This window comes from Antechinus flavipes, chromosome 4 (genome assembly GCF_016432865.1).
Source record: "Antechinus flavipes isolate AdamAnt ecotype Samford, QLD, Australia chromosome 4, AdamAnt_v2, whole genome shotgun sequence".
Lineage (NCBI taxonomy): Eukaryota > Metazoa > Chordata > Mammalia > Dasyuromorphia > Dasyuridae > Antechinus > Antechinus flavipes.
The window spans coordinates 381,411,244-381,432,475 of record NC_067401.1 but is presented as its reverse complement, the minus strand read 5'-3'; the positions used below and the strand labels follow the sequence as shown (position 1 = coordinate 381,432,475).

General features: G+C 38.2%; 1 long non-coding RNA gene across 1 annotated transcript; it reads right to left on the bottom strand.

Annotated features, from left to right (window-relative positions):
- Window positions 1–364: 364 nt before the first annotated feature.
- Window positions 365–20,828, bottom strand: LOC127562630 (uncharacterized). The gene is made up of 2 exons (XR_007953738.1): window positions 20,594–20,828; window positions 365–6,460 (listed from the first exon to the last, which is right to left on the bottom strand). It is a non-coding gene; the product is annotated as an uncharacterized LOC127562630 (long non-coding RNA).
- Window positions 20,829–21,232: the final 404 nt, after the last annotated feature.

Sequence of the window (21,232 nt, the reverse complement as noted above, 5' to 3'; positions counted from 1 at the left end):
ACCAAAAATCTCTTGCCACAAGAAGCTATATTCTAAGTAGGAATGATGGGGAAAATATAGAGAGGGCTTGTGGGTCTTACTCTTTTCTCCCATTACTTAAGATTTTTTTACTCTTTTCTTGTGCTTCTGACTTATTTGCAAGAAACTTGAAGGGAATAATAGCCATTGCTCTTCACCTTCATTTGAGGTAACCTGAATGTTCATTTGAGAACTGAAGCCCAGGCCCAAGACATCTCAATTATTCCTCAGTCACCCACAATGTTAGAGGCAGAATTAACACTAAAACTCAGGTTTGTTCATCTGCTTCTGAGTACACTAAGTTGACTCTTAGATTTCTATTCTCCACCCCAACCCTCAACATTCCTCCTCCCAATCCCAAATCATACATATACCAACAATACCAATAATAGAAAACTGGTGTCAGGAGTACCAAAAATGCATAGTAAATGCTTTGCCATTATTCTTTGCCCTTCACCACCCACTCTTTTCCATCTGTCTCTTCTCTCCATCCCTGCCTTAAGTGTCATCTTTGATTCAGAGAAGATTTTTCTGAGAAGCACAGATCTTTTATTTGTATAAGAGTCGATTAAAATATCCAAAAACTATTACTATTTGTATAAGTAACTCCAAACTATTTCCTTCCTTTATTAGATGCAATTGAAAATGTAAACAGTAGCAAATAACAATTATTGTTAGCCAAATAGCCAACCTGAAAGAAAAGCAGGGACATTTTTCAAATAATCCACTGATTTCTGTTGCTTTCTTTTCTCTTGTCTCTGGCCCTACTAACACCCATTCCTAGAATAAATATTCAGTGATTTGCTGGATTCTTTGAGGTCAATTCTCAGAATAATCCATTTCTATCTTTTCACTATATTCTATGAAGAATTGTAACTGTAAATTATCTGGAAGGGAATTCCTTTCCCTTATTCAATGTGGGGAAACCCTGGAATGGGTTTTGAAATTCTCTTCTAGCCATTGATCATATAAAACTGGGTTTTTGATAGATCAAAAGAAGAAAAATGTCATATGTATAATTCATAATACACTATCCAGGTCTGAAAACCTTCATGATTTCCTTGGGAGACTTCAGGAAATCAATTAACAAACATATATAAAGTGCCTGTATGAGTCACTACTTTACTGGTAGTTTTCTAAACTTAAGTAGATTTCATCATGGTCTCAGTGTCCAAAGCAAAATGGCTATTTGGAAAAATAGAGATGGTACAAATAAGGCTAGTACCTTTTTATGAATATCCAGTTCTTTTTTTGGTGACTGAGGAGAGTTTTGTAGCTAAACAGCATGGCCGAGAAAGTCCTTTAAAAAGCAAACCACAAGCACCATTGAAAACACTTTATCTCCAGTACTGGTTTGCAGAAGGAAGACTTCTCATACAACTCTTGCAAATCATTGTACCTCCTACTGAGTTCTCTGGCTTTTTGAGTCGGTTATTTGGGAAGCTTCTTGCTATCTAGACATAGCATAAGTTGAGGGCACCCTGTTAACTGTTATCAGTATGAAGGCACACTAAGCAAGCTCTTAAAGACTGTTGACATCTTTTTTAGGAGAAAAAAAAAAGCCATAGCTTGTGGAAATGTTGTGCTTTAATTTAAGAGACTTACTTTAGTTTACCTGGCAATTTCTTCAGTTGCTGGGCCTAGATTGGGTCCTTCTCCTTGAGAGATTTCTGTGTCACAGTATTTTGACTTGCCCTTTAGAATTACTGAAACTCAGCTGAGTGGGGAAAAAAAGCTAGTAGGAAAAAGCTGACAAAATTAGGAAGACAAATGCAAGGCTCTGGAAAGGTGAAGTGCTAGGTCTTTTTGTTCAAATTTTGCAATCCAGACAATGATGCAGAGTAGAATCATTTTGATTTGGCCTTTTTGCCTTTCAAGAGCTGATTGCATTTGAAAAATTGCAAGAGAGTGGGCAGTTTTATAGCATGCTGATTATTGTACAGATGGCTTTGAGGAGGTTTTTGGATGGTGATGGGGAGAGAGAAGTTTCTAACTATTCTGCGTGGTAGGTTTTGAATATCTGCTTTGATCATCATTATCATCAACAATATGCCTTTGTTAAGCATTTATTATGTTCCAGGAGCTGCTTAGTGATGGGGATATTTCAAAAAAAGGCAAAAATATGGTCTCTGCCCTCATGGATCCCTTTCTAGCTATTAGAACATTTTATTACCCACCAAGCTCTACAGTTTATTTAGGTGATAGCAATAGTACTCTCAAGTCAAACTATTGGTCAATTAAATTAAACAACCTATTTGATGGATTCCCACTTTACACCGAATAGTAAGCAATAACAAGTGTTATATTATCCACAAAATTATTAATAGAACCAGAGGAAAGCCCATAGCACATTTGGTAGAGCTTCATATACAGAAATGCATGGAATCACATGGACTGAGAAAGCCTGGATATGTTCAGCTCTTTCTTAGGGAAGAAGTGACTGCAACAAAGATTGCTTACGTTGAACAAGTCAATGGGTTTCTTGGTATTGCAACAATGGCTTTCTAACTAATGAATCAGGTGGAGATTATTATAAAATTTGTTCCTACATTTATCCTTGTGTGCCACAAGGTCCCTTCCAGCACATTATTTGTCATCTTACAAGCTATTAAGAAATACACAGTTTTTAGGAGCTTTGCCAACTCCTAAGATTTCCAACCAAATGAGATTGGTTAATCCTGTTACTCCTACCATCAGATTTATTAAATCCTACCACATACATTAGAATATTCACTCTTCATGGGTGAATTCATGTTCTCAGTATACTTAGTACAGTGCCCAGCTCACTATGGGTGCTCAAGCTTCACCAATAGGAAGTTCATGTGTGCAAAAGAAGGTTTTGGTGTCTATATAAACTATAAATTACACTATCCTCTGTCATAATGATCCAAAGAATGCCCTAATTTTTTTTTGAGAGTGGGATCACTGCCTCTCCACCTCTTTAGATGTATTTAATCTGGTTACTGAAAAAAAACAAAAAAACAAAAAAAAAAAACAACCTATGCTATATAAGCTCTGGTTTCCCACAGAATGGCAACAGAAATAAATCAAGATCACCTCTTTAGTGTTCACCCACCTGGGTGAACAAACTTCCTTTGGCAGGGATGCATCTGTTTTCCTAAAAATTAGGAGTTTGGTAACAGTAAAATCAGCTAGTCAATCTTACTAAGTTTTTTTTTTTTATTTCTGGGACATTTAATGAGTTGTTTTTTGCATGAACTGAACAACGATAAACAAATAAAAACTGTCATTGGGTAGCTGTGAGAAAAAAAAAAAAAAAAACTTTTCTATTCTGCCTAATTCTTAACTAGGTATAATTAACATTAAATTTTGGGTGGCTGCTGATGAGCCACTCTAAACTTCACTTACTAACAGAATAATACTCCTACCACTTGGGTGAATCAGAAAGTTTTCCTTTTGCACACTGGTTTTTTTCCCCCTGTTGCATCTGTTGTTCAGTTCTAACAACCCAAGAGCTGGAAAAAAGATCAGTACCAGAATGCTCTTGGATACTCTTCCTCCTTTGCAGAGTACTCTAAGAGTAGCACAAATAACATTCTTTTGTATCAGGTGCATTTGACATGTAAACAACAGCCGCATTTTTCCAGCATCTCATCAGTGTCTCTTCGATGTCTAGCCAGAGATTACAGATCACTAAAACACTATAACTTGCTATACATAGTCACAGCCAGGACAGACATCAATGAAAGAGTAATCTGGAGTCTGAACAAATAAGGAGTGGGACAGGACTGGAAAATTAAGAGTTGTCCTCTGCCAGCACCAAGCTACAGAGAATGGATCGGCTGCACTTTTATAGTCCTTTAAAAAACATCTTCCCTCCCCTGCCCTATGTTGACCCCAACACAGCTGCAATCCTGAGGATTTGAATGAACTGATTTACAGGTTCAGCCTCTAGCTACAGTGCACTTGGGGATAATAGGTCTTTCCAATTGTGTGTTAAAATTAATCTTGCTAATTTCAGAGTCCACACTTGGTATATCCATTTAAGGAACGAATACAGTTCTGACCTGCCAAGGCAGAGTCACCAAGATAACGCAGAGCCACAAATACATTGTCTAGACTCCCAGAAGGGTGGGATTGGATTCAACATAGCTTGAGACATGGGAGAGAAACATGCTTGCACAGGACACAGCTGGACATGAAGTCATCAGATTTTATATTCAGACAAATCTTGTCTACTTTCTAGTTGTATGTCCCTGGGCAAGTCACCCTCAATGCCTTGGTTTCTTTATTTGTCAAAAGAAAGGTTTGGATTCAATGGCCTTTCAGGTCTTTTCTAGCTATGGACTTATGATCCTGTGGATAAAGTAAGTGTAGCTTTTGCAATTTCTCAGATTTTTTCACTATGGCCACCTCTTCTAGGAAATTTACTTTGATTATAGTGAATGAGAAATTTTATTTCTCCTTTACTGTACTGTTCTTTTTCTTGTCATGCCCCCAAAGATTTGAATTGGGTGAGGGAAAAGGAAAAACTCAAACTTCAAAATCTGGTCAAGGAATAGTTTTATGTTGATAGTTTCTTGAGATTCAGATGTCAGCCTCAACTCTTAATTGTTTTGGAGTTGTTGGATTCTTTTATAATGAGAATGCTTTTGGCAACAATTTTTCTATTTAAAAAAATTTTAGGTGATTTGAAATTAATAGTCTTGAGATTTTTGTAGCACCCTGGGCCGCTGCTAAGTTCAGGAGAAATGAGTTTTAGAGAGCAGACTGTATTAAATATGCTTTTTAGCAGATATCATGATTTGAATTCCATTGGGAATTTGTGAATTATTGTTTCTACATACCTTGCTCTCCAACCTGAAGTTTCCAGTTGGGTACTGTGGCTACTGTGTTAGATACGCAGAAAAAGGGATAAAGGGGAAGTTTTGGGATGAGGAACACCACCACTACAGATTTATCCCAAACCTCTGCAACAAAGCTGTTCGTGACTTGGTCAGATAGCCATAAGTGTTATGGTAGAAAGAAATCATAAATATTTTGCATGTTGCTGGGGCTGTGTCATCCAACTGGGACTCTGGCTATCAGCCTTCCAGTTTGGGGCTGGCACATGGCCTTCCCAGGCCTCAGCTTGACTTTGAAGATTAGGTTGGAGCAGTTAAATGCTTTTCTCAGCCCTTGTTAACAGTCCCTTTAACAGCTGAAGAAATTTAAAGGGAGAGCAAGGAAAAGAAAGAGAAAGAACATAGGCTACAGCCTTTCCTCTGGGTTTCTTCTAGATGGATCCTAAGTATTTTTTTTTTTTTTTTTTGCTCTAACAACTAAGGCTGATTTGAGGTTGAACTGACATTTCCCTTTTTTTAGACTTGCTAACTGAGGAACATACAGACTTTTCCATTGTATGTGGAGTTACATTTACCTCCCGAAGAATCCTCTGAGAGTCTGAATTGCACTTTTTCAAAATGCCACCGATCTCTTGAATTTGTGAATGCCTAAGCATAAAGCGTATGGGTTGCTGGATGTACTGCTTTGCAGGTGGCAATTAAAAGAATATTCAGCTGTTCAATTCAGTCTTCCTGGAGGAATTAGCATACTTCTATGGGCTCCCACAGTTTTTTCTTCCATTTAAGGAACATGATTACCAGTGGCAGGAGAAAGGGAGGAGGAGAGGGAGGGAGAGAGAGAAACACACAGAGAGACAGGAAGAAGAAGGAGGAGGAAGAGGGAGGGAGAAGGGAATGGAAAGCAGCTACTTTCTGGATGCATGGGAAAATATATGCCAGGCAGACAGACAAGCAGGGGAACTAGACTGGGATAACTCTGGGAAATTCTCTATGTTGGAACCTGCCTTTTCTGATCTTGTTCAGTGGGGAGAAAGCATCAGGAACCAAAGGGGTCAAAATCAGGGATGAAGCCTAGTGGAAATCCAATCCATCTATTCTCTGAGCTCTGCCCAGTTCTGCTTTTGGCCCTATTCCCTGTCTGCTGAAGAGCTCTTTGATGAAGGAAAAGATCAAGAACAAACATTTTGCATCAGGTTCTCATCATCTCTACAATTGTTGCTGGGGCTAGTATTAGAACCATGTCTGTCCCTAATGAGATTAGTGTGATCCTGGGCAAGTCACTAAAGGACTCTGAAATTTAATTCTTTCTCAACTGATTTGAAGTGACTAAGGTTATATAGGCTATTTGCTAAAAAAATATTGAGTCTCCACTATGTGAAAGCATCATGGTAGGCACAGAAAAGAATATAATAACTGATAATTGTCATCTTGTGAGAGATAAGGAGTTATATTTAAAAGAGTATTTTTATTTAGGTGTAAAACAATAACCCACAAATTTCATGTGCTCAGAGCCAGATCTAACAGAAGGTAAACAATAGTTCAGAAAAAAATTTAGCTGTACTTTTCTGAATTCTTGCAGAAGTGGATGTATCTTGGGGGAAGTTAGAGGGTGTGTTCACTGGAAAATCACTTGTAGCCTGTATTTAGAAAAACAAAAAAAGGAATAAAGGATTAAACAAAGGTGAAAAGAATGAGAAGGTCACATCTTCCTTTGCCCAGTTGGGCCATGGGATCAGAGAATGAATGACACAATTGTCACCCTTGGGATTTCTTCACCATAAAGATGGAGCTAGATTCTTTCCACCCCCCCACTTCCATCCCCAAATCCTACCCTAAATGTGTATCCCAAACAATTCTAACAGGTGGAGAAGACTAGATGAGGAACTAGCTGCCCTCATAATTTTTCTTCCCTTTCTCTCTTCTGCTTCCCCCAACAATTGGCAAGCTCTGGTTACTGTTTTGCCCGGTTGCTAAATCAACATGTTTTATTTCTGTCCCACCAACATACCAAAAAAGAGTCCGGGGGAACAGAGGTGAGTATGTGGAATGGGCTAGTTAACCTTAGCTGCAGGGTGCCTTTTCGATTGATTGAAGCAGCTGCTCCCAATGTCTAACTCGGGGCCCCTGTCTCTGTTCAATCCTCAAGACCCCTTTCTCTTCTCTAAGGGACCACATGCTAAATAATGTTGGGGAGGTGCTCACAGGAAGGACTGGATTCCAGAGCATATGGAAGGAACTTTAGAACTCTCTGAGAATTGAGAGGCCAGCAACTAGCTACAAACTCTTCCTGTTTCCAGTGAAATAGATCTAGAGCATCAGTGGAGGGTCTGGGCTTAGTAGCTATGCCTTCCATACTTCTGTTCCACAAGGCTTCCTGAAATAGTTACTGGGCAGCAGCTGCCAAATCCCTCCCCCTTTTTTTCCTTCACTCCTTATTCTTTCCCCTCTCCCTCTTAAGAGTCAACTGTATTTCAAAAGGGTTTCCAGTTTGAGTCTGGAAAAATGATGAGAAATAGCCACAATGCAAAGAAGGAGGTGTAAGGTTTCCCCACATCACAGAATTGTAAAATTAGAAACATAAGAGACATCATACTAGGGATATTTTAGGCCCTTCTGGGAAGGCTCAGGCTTTTCCAGTGGTAAGACCCAGAGAGAGTCCTTGGAGGATACCAAACCCATTCTTCTAATACATACCAGTTCTACTCTACGTTCACCACAAGTGATGCAAAAGATAGAACTCTGGATCAGGAGACAGAAAATCCTGTGCTCAAATTCAGCTTTGGATACCTACTAGATCTCCCTCTTAAGAGTATTCCAAAAGGGTTTCCAGTTTGAGCCTAGAAAAACGGTGGGAAATAGCTACAGTGCAGAGGAGGAGGTCTAAGGTTTCCCCACATCACAGAACTGTAAAATTGGAAACATAAGAGCCATCCTATCCAGGGGTATTTTAGGCCTTTCTGGGAGGGCTCAGGCTTTTCCAATGGTAAGATCCAGAGAGAATCCTTAGACCATACCAAAACCACTCTTCTACTACATCCCCAGTTCTGCTCTACAGTCATCACAAGTGATACAGTACATAGAACTCTGGATCTGGAGTCAGAAAGTCCTGTGTTCAAATTCAGCTTGGGACACTTACTAGCTGAGTCACTTCACCTTCGTTTTATAGCATATATTCTGTGTTTCTTACTGTATGGTTGTAAATAGTCTAAGTCACCTCCTCAAGGATGACTCCTTGAATAATTAAAGCTGACATTCTTATATCATTTTAATATTTGCAAAGCATCAACAACCTTGTGAAGTAGATACTCTATGTGATAGCTCCATTTTACAGATAACAGCAATTCATACTAACATAGCAATTTATGAAGCTTACTTTATATATACATTTCATTCAGGCTTCATAACAACCCAGTGAGGTAGGTACTCCCATTTTACAGATGAGGAAGCTGAGGCATAGAGTCTTGCTTATGGTCACTGCGCTGGTAAATGGCCAGACTTTCTGAATCCAAGTCCACCATTCTATTCATTATACTACCCTGTTCTCCCTTTCCCTCAAACACAAGTGCTGCTTGTTCACAACTTTATTTGCAATGCCCCAGCTTCCCCTTCACTAGCTTCTTGTGTCCATTCCTAGACCCAAGTGATAAAATGGGAAACTGAGGCCCTTCCAAAGCAAGATATTTGCCCTGTTCCACAATACAATATTAATAACGGGGCTAATATTTATATCCAGGTATTCTAATTTTTCCCTTTCAGCAAATATTGCCTTAATGAAATAGAGGAAATCAGAATGCCGTGACATTTTTTATACTTTTATTTCCCTGCTCCCTTCTTTCTCTCCCTTAAAAAGAGCTGAGTGGGATTTTTTTTTTTTTTTACCTGCTTAGGCTGGGGGGAAGGGACTAGGTCAGGCACCAGACAGGTCTTGCACACAATAGGAAAACTCTCTCCAGCATTGGCCCTAACAGGAACTAAATAGTCTTGTGTGCCCAGCTTAAAGGCCTGGACCGCATATGTCTCCCTGGACAAATGCCAATCACATGAGCTGCTGCTGGTAATTGAGTGAGCCTGGGTAATCTCCCGGCTCAAGTGTCTCTGCTGGCAAGGGGACCTGGCTCAGTGTGGGGAGGGTGAGATAGGGAGTGGGGGTGGGTGGGGGGAGGTGGGGATTACCACTCTTTCATTCTGGGACTTGAGAGGTTGGAGAGAGTCGGTGGGAGGGGGAGTGGGGGGGGGGCAATTCAGGCCAAGCCCGGATCCTGCCAGGAGGACTTTGCCCTAGGCAAAGAACACAGCATGCATTAGACTTCATCAGACAGCAGGGGCCGGCAGTGGTGGAGAGGCTGGACAGACTGGACAAAGGCTGGGTCAGGGGCTGGAGAGATGGGGGGGGGGGGGGAAGGGGAAGGAGGGTGCGGGGGTGAGAAGGCATTCAGCTTGGCAATCTTTTTTCTCCAAACTACCACCCGCAGTTTCCCACTAGTTGGGCACGATTGAAAGGATGATTCCTGTTCTGGCAAGACTGGGCTGGCCTGATGGTCTTGAATGTCCCTTCCTACTCCCAGCTTCACAATCTCAGTTTCCCAATCCTCACTCCCACCTGCCCACCCCCAAGCACAGCAAATACAAAGGGAACTTTCCTCCTCCTCCTATTGCTGCAACAGGCTGGGCAGCACTGGGCAGGAACCCATTCCTGTCTTGATGATCAGGGACCCCCACTCCCTTCCAGGTCTCAAATCCTTGGCTGAGCTGGGCCTGGGCCACAAGAGGGAAGCGGAGCACCCTTCAGATACTCCCACATCTCAAGCTCCGAGACGCACGTGGTGATTGGGGACTTTGTGGCTGTTTCCCCTTAGGATTTAGTATAGGGCTCGGTCTAGGCTTTGCCCACAGCACCCTCTGCTGGCCTCATGGCATTGTGGCCACTTGGAACTGGGGAGAATATACAATATAAAATGAAGGTTAAGTGATGCATTTAGTAAGTGTCCAAAGCTGAATTTGAACACAGGACTTTCTGATCCCGGATCCAGAGTTCTAGCTACTGGATCACTTGTGATGAATGTAGGGCAGAACTGGGGATGTATCAGAAGAGTGGGTTTGATATGTTTTTTTTTTTTTAATCATTTTGTCTTTTTTTTAATTATAACTTTTTATTGACAGAACCCATGTATGGGCAGTTTTTTACAACATTATCCCTTGCACTCGCTTCTGTTCCGGCTTTTCCCTTCCCTCCCTCTACCCCCTCCCCAAGATGGCAAGCAGTCCTATATATGTTAACTATGTTGCAGTATATCCTAGATACAATGTATGTGTGTGGAACCAAACAATTCTCTTATTGCACAGAGAGAATTGGATTCAGAAGATAAAAATAACCTGGGAAGAAAACAAAAATGCAAACAGTTCACACTCATTTCCCAGTGTTCTTTCTTTGGGTGTAGCTGTTTCTGTCCATCATTGATCAATTGGAACTGAGTTAGATATTCTCTTTGTTGAAGAAATCCATTTCCATCAGAATACATCCTCATACAGTATCGTTGTTAAAGTATATAATGATCTCCTGGTTCCGCTCATTTCACTCAGCATCAATTCAGGTTTGATGTTTTAAGGATTCTCTCTGGCTTTTTCCACTTGGAGGGAAGGGCCTTATGACAGGGAGGAGCAGCTCCTTCCCTCTCCAACTCCTCCAGCTTCTGTCTCACACCTTGGTTAAGAGATTTCATTTACTCAGCCAACAGCAAAATCATATTTCTTCTTGTGGTCCAAGGGGAACCTTGGTATCAACATTCCTGTTTTGGGGAATATAATCCGAAGGCATTATCAAAATTTTAAAAGTGCTAATTACGAAAAGATTTTCATAGCAGCACTTTTAGCAAATAATGCCTACAATTATATAGCACATTCATGTTATTTGATCCTCATAATCCTCTCTGGATCCTCTGTGGAATAAGATGCTATTATTATCTCCATTTACAGATGGAGAAACTGAGACTGAGAGGTTACTTGTCTTTTCCTGGGAAGCATTGGACTTGATTCTTTCTTTATTTTTTTAATATATATATTTTTTTTATTTCCCCATGTTAAAATAATTTGAGTTTTAAGAAAAAGTTTTGAGATCCAAATTCTATCTCTTCTCTACCCCCTCCTCAAGTCCTTGATTCTAATGATACTAATAACTGGCATATATATAAGATTTTAAGGCTCTTAAAGTACTTTATAAATATCTAATTTTAACTTTGTAACTCTGAGAGTTAGGTGCCATTGTTATTCCTAATTAGGGAAACTGAAACTTAGTGAGATTAAGTAACTAGCTCAGGTTCACACAGCGAAGGCACATGTGGAACTTGGGTCTATCCTGACACTACTGCCTGGATTCTACCCACTTTACTACCCAGTTGCCTGTAGAATATACTTTATGGAGTAAGAACTTGACAAATAAATGCCTTTTCATCTATGCATTCTCCCTATTTTCCAGTTGAAGTAACTGAGGACCACTTGCCTGATATCATGTAATCATTCTAGTCACCTGACTTGGGTACTTTTCACACACCAGCCTCTCCCTCCCTTCTACCCTCTGCAGATGTGCTCAGAACGTCAGAACTTGGACTTGAAGTTTAGAACTGGGAGAGACCGTCAAGCTCACCTAGTCTAACTTTCCACCTTTACAGAGTAGGAAACTGAGGGAGATTAAGTGACCTGGCCCCAAATCCTCCAAATCCTTAGCAGCAGAATTTGATACTCCTTCTAAAATTAAACCCTTCAAGTCACCTCCTGCTTAGAGATACATTTTCCTGGACTACAGGGAAAATAGCTCTTTTTTCTCATTTTCTTACCTTAGAGAAAAGGGAGGGCAGGGCATGTCCACATTTCCAGAGTCCTTACTGCCTAGCCCTGGAGGAAGGGAAGGAGCTGGTGGTAATTCCCACTGTTTGCATAGTTAAATTTTCAATATGAACATTGACACCAGGAAATCAGCAAACACTACAAATCAGAGCTTGATTTATTGTTTTGTTGACTGTACGTTAAAAAGTGATGGAGAAAACATTAATAATGTATATTAAACATAAGAGTCTGTTGTGATTACATCTCCTACCCACCCCGAAGAGCTAGCTGTTAAACATTTACCAATATGCCACTGTGTGAAAGTGACTTTGGCCTCCTTCAGAGCAAAATTGGGCTCTGCAGGTGGCAAGGGAAAAACATTTTGGCTCTTTATTTAAGTGTATAGGATAGCTGAGTAGGGAAAAGCTGGATTGCAGCAGTCCAGCACAGTCTGAACTAAGCAAATGGTTGGTGATAATGACAATGGAAGAGCAGAGACAAGAGCAAAATTCAAACCAAGAGAACATGTAGATGAAGAGAGAATTGGCAGTACTTGGTAATAGACAGCATAAGGAGGGGATGAAGGAGAGAAATTAAAAAAAAAAAATGACTGCAAGGTAAAAGGTACAAAAACAATAAAAAACTTTGCCCCAGTAATTTCATTTAAGGGAACATATCCTGAAAGCATTATCATTTTTTCTTAAAGAGTCAATTGTAAAAAGATTTTTCATAACAGCACTCTCTGTAATTGGAAAAAAACACTTAGAAAGAATCTAAATGTTCAATACTAAGGGAATGGTTAAATAAGTGATGGGACACTAATGTAATAGGATACATTACTAATGTATCAAGACAAACATAATGTTATTAAGACATATATGTATCAGGTCTCTAAAGAAACCAGGCAATATCCATTCAAATAATGCAAAGCAAAAATCCCCAAACCAAAACAAATGGAAAACAACCAAAAGAACAAAGAACAAATTAAATTCAACTTGAAGGATAGGGACAGGAACTGGGAAAACCTTAAACATCAGGCTACTGAGTTTTGTTTTATTGGGGTTTTTTAGTCCTTAAGTAATAGAATTAAGTAAAATACACCTCTTCTTTTGAGCTTCAGGAATAAACAAATCAAACAAAAACACTGAGTAATTAGCAAAGTCAGGTAGCCAATAGGAGTTCTACACCAAGCAGAGGGTTAATTTCCAGCTTACTATATACTTAATGAAAAGATATCCAACAAGTGGTTAGGGATGTACCTGTACTATAGACCCAGAGGCTTAAGTAGCTGACATAGATTCAGAAGGATTTGGTTTCAAATTCCACTTCTGATACCTACTATCTTTGTCACTTTGGAAATGTAATTTAATCTCTCTGAGCCTCAGTTATTTTAGCTGTAAGATGGTGATAATGATATCATGAGTACCTACATCATTGAAGGTTTGTTTTATGAGGTTATACATGTGAAGTGCTTTGTAAACTGTCAAGTTTTATATGTCATTTATTTTTATTAACCTTAGGTTTTCTCCAGGGGTTGACCTATGAGTTTTATTTGAAAGTGGAACCAATCAGTGGTGGGCGGGAGCTGTATCAGAAATATTTTGTCTGGTACTCAGGCCCATTGAAGAATCAAGAAGTTATGAAACTGATAAACTAGCCAGACTCTCCAAAGCATGCTAGATCTATGGTGATTTGGGACAACTATGTTAGGTGATCAAAGACTCATTGTTCTGGAAAAGATCTCTAGAAATCACAGCATCATAAATTCAGAGATGAAAACCATTTTAGAGCTTATCCAATGCAACCTAAACTGAGACCAGAGACATCAAATGATTTGTCCATAGCTAATAAATGTCAGAGGAAAATTTCAAAACCACGTCTTCCTGATTCCAAGTTCAGTGCTGAAGTCATCCAGTTAATCCTCCTATTCCCTAGAGAAGTAGCTGAAGGAATTCCCTTGAAAGAAAATAGGCACCCCCCAATTCAACGCTGTATTAAGAAGTCAGGAATTAGCATCTCTTTGCCAGTTTGGGCTTTAAGTAGCACATGGGGGCCTAACTTCCCCAGCTGTCAGCTTAAGCCAGGAGCATTTTCAATTTGATCTGAACACTGGGATGCATCCAGAGACTCCCCAGCTGCTGGGGATTGGCAAGAGCTATAAATGGCTGGCTCACTTGAGGATCCCAGGTCCTCTGGAGATCCTGAGATAAATACTTCCAGTGAGTGCCTCAACTCCTGCTATATAGACAAAGCACCCTAATTAACATGAGTTAAGTTAAGAGAGAAAGGTAGTGAACTGGTAGTGTAGATTTGAATTGTTGATCTTGGAATCAGAACAACCTGTGTTCAAAATCTACTTCATATATGATAATGGGAAAGTTATTTACCCTCTGAACTTCAGAATTCTCTAAGACTGCAAGTATGAAATGGGTTGTAGAGAAGCTAGGACAGAGAAATTCTACCAGAGCATCTCTGTAAAGATGGCATATTGGGACAAAGACAGGATAAGCTATTCATTATGGAGTGATTGTGATATGGATCTGCAGAGATGATGTGCTTGGGACATTTACCAATTATTTGCTAAATAAAATGTTCCCCTATAATCCAAGGATCCTGTCATCCCTAGTATGTCACTCTGTTTTTAGAGCTCAAGTACTTTTATCTCTATCACCTACTCAACCACATGGCAAAAGGTCATGAAAAGATCCTCAAAGCCAGAAATAATATTAGTTGTGCTATTCTGGAAAAGTTACCTCATTTTTCTCAATCTTTCTCTCCTCACCAGCAAAATCAGAGTGTTGAACAAGAAAATCTCTGAGAGTTCTTCTAGCTCTGACATTCTTTTTTTTTTTTTTTTTTCTTTTTGATCACTTTTTTGGGTTAAATTCTGAACTTAATAAAAATGAAAGAAAACAAACATTTCCATATACATGAAACTGAATCACCATAATGTGGAGCTTGTTTTTCTTTTTATGTATGTAGTAAATTCAACATGTAATGTTCAAAGCTATCTTGCTTGTCTGTAATTCCTCCTGTCTTCTTCTGTTCTTATTTGGAGGGTGGAAGGGAAAACAAATGCTATACATCTCTCTTTTCTCCCTTCTATCTCCCCTATCCACATAGGTGGGGGGTGGGGAGGGAAGGAAAAAGGGAAAACAAAAATCTTATAACAAATATGCATAGTCAAGCAAAACAAATTGTTATAAGTAATATCTAAAATGTATTTATTCTGCATTTTGAATCCAGGTTGGAGGCATACAGACTGCTTCATTACTGATATTTTGGAATATTGGTTAATCATTTCATTGACCATAATCCTAAAGTCTTTCAAAATTGTTTTTCTTTCTACTGCTACTATTATTATAACTGGATTTATTCACTTTACATCAATTCATGTTTCTTTGAAATTTTGCCTTTTTCATCTTTTATAAGCAATAACATTCCATTGTATTAGTATGCCATAATTTTTTCAACTATTCCCTAGCTAATGGGTCCTCCTTTAGTTTCTAGACTTTTTGCTATAATGGAAAGTATCTCTGATGAACATTATTTTTTATTTCCTTACCTATTTTATTTTGTTTTAATAATTATACTTTTCTCATTTACATGTAAAACAATTTTTTACATTTATTTTTAATACTTTGAATTACAGAAGCAGTATTTGAATCCTGGCCCTCTAAATTAAAGTTCTTTCCCCTGTACCATGCAACCTCCTTTTGACTTCCTGTAGAAAACAGCACTTGAGTTCAGTTTTGAAGAAAAAAAGGGATTCTAAAAATTAGAAGTCCACACAAATTAAGTCAGATATAAACACTTTGAAAAATATTAATTGCTCATGGGTAGGCTGAACTACTATAATAAAAAAAATGATAATTCTAGTTAAGTTATTTTACTTATTCAACTATTGTTCTATAAGAAATGATGGACAGGATACTCTCAGAAAAACCTGTAAAGACCTGCATGAATTGATATAAAATAAAATGAATAGAACCAGAGAACATTGTACAAAGTAGCAACATTATTGTAAGATAATCAACTGTGAATGATTTAGTCATTCTTTGCAATACAATGATCCAAGACAATTCTGAAGGACTTATGATGAAAAATGCTGTCCATTGCCAAAGAAAGAACTGAGGGGATCTGAATACAGATCAAAACATACTTTTTTGGCTTTTTTTTATTTTTCTTGTTTTTTTTTTTTTGTTTTTTGTTTTTTGTTTTTTTTGCTCTACTTTTTTTTTTTACATCATGATTAATATGAAAATGTTTTGCATGACTACACATGTATAACTTATATCAAATTGTTTACCTTCTCAATGGGGGGGGTTAGGTAGCAAAGGAGGGAGAGAATTTGGAACTCAAAATTTTTTAAATGAATGTCAAAAATTGTTTTTTATATGTAATTGAGGAAAATAAAATACCAAACACAAGAAAAAATTACTTATTGTGTGCCATACCAATCAAGCTACCAAAATTATTTTATAGAGCTAGAAAAAATAATAGCAACATCCATCTGGAAGAATGAAAGGTCCAAAATGTTAAAGGAATTAATGAAAAAGATTCAAAGGAAAATGACTTAGCCATATCAGATTTTAAACTGTATTACAAAGTTATAATTATCAAAACAATTTGATACTAAGAAATAAAATATTGGATCAATAGAATATATTGGATACACAATAAATACACAATAAATTACCATAATAATCTAATGTTTGTTAAACACAAAGATCCAAGTTTTGGGGCCAAGAACTCACTATTTGACAAAAACTGTTGGGAAAACTAGAAAGCAATGTGGCAGAAATTAGGTATAGTTCAACATCTCACACTGTATATCAAATAAGATCAAAATGGGTATGTGAGTTAGACATAAAGTTGTGATGATGTATAAGCAAATTAGAGAAGCAGGAAATAATTTACTCATCAGATCTATGGATAAGGGAGGAATTTGTGACCAAATAAGAGATAACATTAAGGGAAGTAAAATGGATAATTTTGATTACATTAAATTAAGAATTTGTATACATACAAAGTCATCACAGTTGAGTTAGAAGGAAAGCAGAAAACTAGAGGAAAATTTTATAGCAAGTTTCTCTGATGAAGGCCTCATTTCTCAAATATTTAGAGAAGGGAGTCAAATTTAAATATATATATATATGTCTTTTGGTAGAATTGTAAATTGATCTAATTATTCTGGAGAACAATTTGGAACTATGCCCCAAAGATAATAAAACTATGCACACCCTTTGACCCACAATAGTACTCTTAGGTCTGTATCCCAAAGAGACCAAAGAAAAAAAGATCTATATTAAAAATATTTATAGAATTTCTTTATGTGGTGGCAAAGAATTGGAAATTGAGGAGATGCCTATCATCTGGGGAATGGCTAAACAAGTTGTGGTATATGATTGTGATGGAATACTATTGTGTAATAAGAAATGATGAGCAATATGCTTTCAGAAAATCCTGGAAAGATTTACATGAACTGACACAGACTGAAGTGAGCAGAATTAGGAGAACATTATACATAATAACTTCAATAATGTATGATGATCAATTTTTGGATGCTTTATTTTTTTCTTAACTAATACAATGATCTTAAATACTTCTGAAGTATTCATCATGAAAAATGCCATCTACCTACAGAGAAAGAACTGATAGAATCTGAATACAGATTGAAGCATACTTTTTTTACTTGATTTTTCTTGCTTTTTAAATTTTTTAGTCTGTGTTTTCTTCACAACATGACTAATATGGAATATGTTTTGCATGACTGATATAACCTTTGTCAATTTGCTTATCATCTCAGGGAGGAAATACGGGAGGGAAAGAATTTGGAACTAGAAATTTTAAAAAATTAACGTTAAAATTTTTGTAATTGGAAAAAAAACTAATTACAAAAAGAAGAGAAAAAGAATTTAATTCCAGGAATTAAGGGACAGCCAGTCAGAGATATAGAGATGGGAAATCAGTGTCGTGAGAAACACCAAAAAGTCTAGTTTCTAATTCTAATTCTAAAGGCAATAGGAAATTATTGGAATTTATTTTATAGGGAAGTGACTTAATTAAAACTGCACTTTAGGCAAATGACAAGCATCTCTTTGGGTAATGGATTGGGAAGGGGAGAAACTTGAGACAAGATTAATTAAGAGGCTATTGAAATAGTCCTAAACTATATCTTGTGAATACAGATTATTTTATTCTTTGTATTTATATTGTCATACTTGGCATATAGTAAGAATTTAATAAATGCCTGTTGATCAGTCAGCTGACTGAGTCAAGATGATAGCCATATGAGTTGAGAAAAGGTGATGGGTATGAAATATATTGTGGAGATTGAAATGACAAGTTTGGCAAATTGATTATGTTCATGAGGTGTCAAAGATAATGGGAAAATTATAACTCTTGGTGATTAAATGGAAGGATGATAGAAATGGATTAGAATAGTGCTTGACACACAGTAGACACTAAAATATTTATTGTCTCTTTATTCTTGGCTAATGAAATAAAGTTCAGAAAAGAGGTGGATTTTTGAGGAGAGATAATATGTTAGCTCTATTTCGTTTACCTAGAGTTTGAGATGTCTATGAGTCATACAGTTTGAAATATCCAATAGGCAGCTGAAGATGTATAATGAAGATTTTTTTTAAAAAAGGATGAGACCTAGAGACCAAATAGGCATTTGTTTTGAAGTAATAATTAAATCCAAAGAATAGCTGTTGAGAATAAAATGTGAGAGAATGACTAGGGAAAAAAGAAGAGGGTCCGAGGATAGAGCCTAGGAGTATACCCACAGTTAGGGACCATGATATGGATGAGTAACCAAAAAAGGAGAATGATTTTGGTAGTTCCTTTATCCTCTGTCACTGGTTGTCTTAGCTTTCAATTAGTATTAGATTTATTAAAGTGGTTTAAGAACTAATTAAAATTGTTTCTAGGGGTCTCCCAGATGTTGAATGTTGCCAGTGATATTGGTATACATCTATATAGAACACATAGTACACCAATATCACATCTATGTGTTCTATAACAATTTCCAGGACATCATCAATATAAAATTCCAATATGGCACTGCTGTTTTGAAGCTGCCCACATCAATCAACTAGTCAAATCAATAAGTATTTTAAAAGCAGCTATTATGTGCTAGGCACTATGCTAAGCTCTGGGGATACAAAGAAAGGCAAAACTAGTCCCTATCCTCAAGGAACTTACATCCTAATAGGGGAGATATGTAGACAACTATATAAAACATGATGGATACAAGGTAAATTGGAGGCAACATCAAGGTGAAGACATTAGCTTTAAGTCAGATCAGAAAGACTTTTTGTAAATGGAATTTTAACTAAGACTTGAAGGAAGTCACTTAAGAAAGAGCACTTTGAGAATGGGAGCCAGATCTGGGGCTTGCTTTTGGCATCTCCAGAACATGATAAAATACATTTTCTAGTATAAGTTAATGTCCTCATAGGCACATCTGATTAGAAATCCAGGTTACCATTTCCCAATTAGTGGGCAACTTATTTGTTTAAAAAAAATGCTGGTATAAATAATTTGGTATATATGGGACTTTTCTATCTTTAAATTTGTGATATATACATACTTGTAGGATCTTGGGAGTCAAAGAAATTAAAATATATATTTTTTAAGAAACCCAATCTGTTGTGGATAGAGTGCAAGCCCTGAAGTCAGGAGGACCTGAGTTCAAATTTGGCCTCAGACACAATACTTCCTGGCTGTGTGGCCCTGGGCAAGTCCCAATTGCCTAAAGGGGAAAAAAATCAATCCACTTGTATTTATTTTCCAATTGAAACATCTGTTTCTTTAAAAAAAAAATAAAACAAATCCAAGTTACCCTTTGGTTGGTTCTTCTTACCTAAAAAGAAAGACTTTTCTTATAGTTCCTTTCTGGGAACTCTTAAGATGACTAATAGGGGATCATAAGGGTTTAGATCTTCAAGAGCCTTGGAGCTAATCTAGTCCAGAACTTCTTAATTTGGAGTCCAGGGATGTACCTGACTTTGGTTAAGAAAATATATATTTTATTTTATTTTATTTTCATTAATCTCTAAAGGAATTTGGTATTTCTTTTAATTATTTAGAAAATTCTGACAAGGGTCTACATGCTTTGTCATTGTTGTTTGTCATCTCTAACTCTTCATGAACCCATTTGAGGTTTTCTGAGCAGAGATACTGGGGTGGTTTGCCATTTCCTTCCCCAGCTCAGTTTACAGATAAGGAACTGAGGCAAACAGTGTGAATTGATTTGCCTAGGGTCCAAAAGCTGGTAAGTGTCTGAGGTCACATTTGAATTCAGGTCTCCCTGACTCCAGGTCTGACTCTCTTTCCACTGTACCACCTATTAGCCCACATATTTCAGCAGAGTACTAAAGCGTTCCATTACATAGCAAAGGTAAGGTTAAAAACCCTGGCTCTGGTTTAATTGGTCTTTTTTTTTTTTTTTTTCCAAGAAACTGAGGTCCAGAGACATTACTCAACTTCTCTAAGGTTAAAAACCCTGGCTCTAGTTTTAATTGGTCTTTGTTTCAAGACACTGAGATCCAGACTCAACTTCTCTAAGGTTAAAAACCCTGCTCTAGTTTAATTGGTCATTTTTTTTTTTCAAGAAACCGAGGTCCAGACTCAACTTCTTTAGGAAGTGGCAGAGGAGACATTTGAACTCAAGTCTCCAGATTGAGTGTTCCCCTCTGCTTCCCAGTATGGTTGTGTGGGTGAAGAGCCAATGGTGGTGGTAGAGTATCTGTATCTGGATTATATAAAGATGGGAGCAACAGTTTAGATACTGACTTGTGCCACCTGGAATAAGTAGAAGTGACAAAAGTCAAGGTTCCTCCAATCCAAAGACCCGGGACTCTCTGGAAAAGTCACTGAGTTGGAGCATAGGCTCCCTCTGGTGTTCCATTCTGGAATAAAACGCATAGTGGGGCACCTACCATGTAGCCACTGATTTCTTCAAAAGGAGAGGAAGCATAAAATCCTAGCTACTCAGAGCTGAAAGTTGTCCTCGGTGATCTTTGGCTCAGCCTTAGGAGTCTAAACTTTAGCATCTGTCGTTCCACTGTTCACACTGCGGTCGGTCGTGTGGCTAGGAGCGCCCAGACCTTCTGGGATGGGAGGAGAGTCTCTTGGTTGAGGGCTGGCCCATCAGGAGACCAGCCTTCCCTGCCTAGGGCTGGCATCCCTGTTACTCTGAAGTCAGCGCTGAGACATCCCGTGAGTTTCGGTCTCGTGGCTGCCACGATCCTCGGGCTGTGGTCAGGAAGTCACCCTTTCCATTTGCCCAGAACTGACTGCCAGGGGGAGGCTTGGGCAAGCTGGTGATTGACAGAGCTCCTGCTAGAAAGTCTTACCCAAGGAGAACAGAGCTTGAAGCCCTATTTTTAACCATCGTGTGCCCTGTATAAGAGGCAGCTGGACACCAGCAGTGACCCTCAGGCAGCCAGCTTATTCCCTCTTCTTACCCTCCCTTTGCAAGGAGGGGGTGGGAAAAGGGAGGCTATCTGCCACCTTGCCCTTCCTCCCAGCTGAAGTTCATGGAAGGCCAAGGAGAGACAAGGAATAGTACAGGACTA